Source organism: Lithobates pipiens, unplaced genomic scaffold (genome assembly GCF_037356315.1).
Source record: "Lithobates pipiens isolate NorthernLeopardFrog02 unplaced genomic scaffold, aLitPip1_a1.2 Scaffold_23, whole genome shotgun sequence".
In the NCBI taxonomy this organism is placed as follows: Eukaryota; Metazoa; Chordata; class Amphibia; order Anura; family Ranidae; genus Lithobates; species Lithobates pipiens.
Window position 1 is genome coordinate 316,756,787 of NW_027507785.1, and position 632 is coordinate 316,757,418.

A 632-nucleotide genomic window follows, 5' to 3' on the forward strand; every position below is an offset into this window, starting at 1 on the left:
CCACTGTTGTCACCATCAGGAAACCCGCCTTGAGGAATGGCATGCGCCCATCACTGGAGTGTATGAAGTGGCTGTAAAGAGGCTGCAGTAGATCAACAGCAGTATTGTGATGTAGCAATTGTATATTTAAAAAAAAAAAAAAACGCATGTCGGTTGTTTATTTTTTATACACGATTCTCTGGCGAACTCAGTGAGACCCAATCGGGGTTTACATCACAAGCTTTGTGAGCAATTCTATTATTATTATCAGTCACAACGAAGCTCTTTATTGGCCGACATTTCATGGATTATCCTTCAGAATTAGAATTATTTATAATAACAACAGAACTATTTTTGCTTATTCAGTGTTGATGTGATGACTGACGATTGATGCCGGAACGCGTCGGACTTTCCATGGAATGATCTTGCTTTGTGTTCTCATCCGGTCCAGGATTTCCAGATTCTTCATAACAATAGCAAGAGAGGTAGTTCCTTCAAATTAAGAGAAACACTGATTGTCACCAGGACTTGGGTCCCCAATGGAAGATTTCCCCTCTATAACTGTTTTGGTGACACCCCGAAATTTGGGATTTTCTTTCACTTTCATTTTTGGTGATAATGGGAGAAATAGAAAGAGTAAATCTCCCTAATGG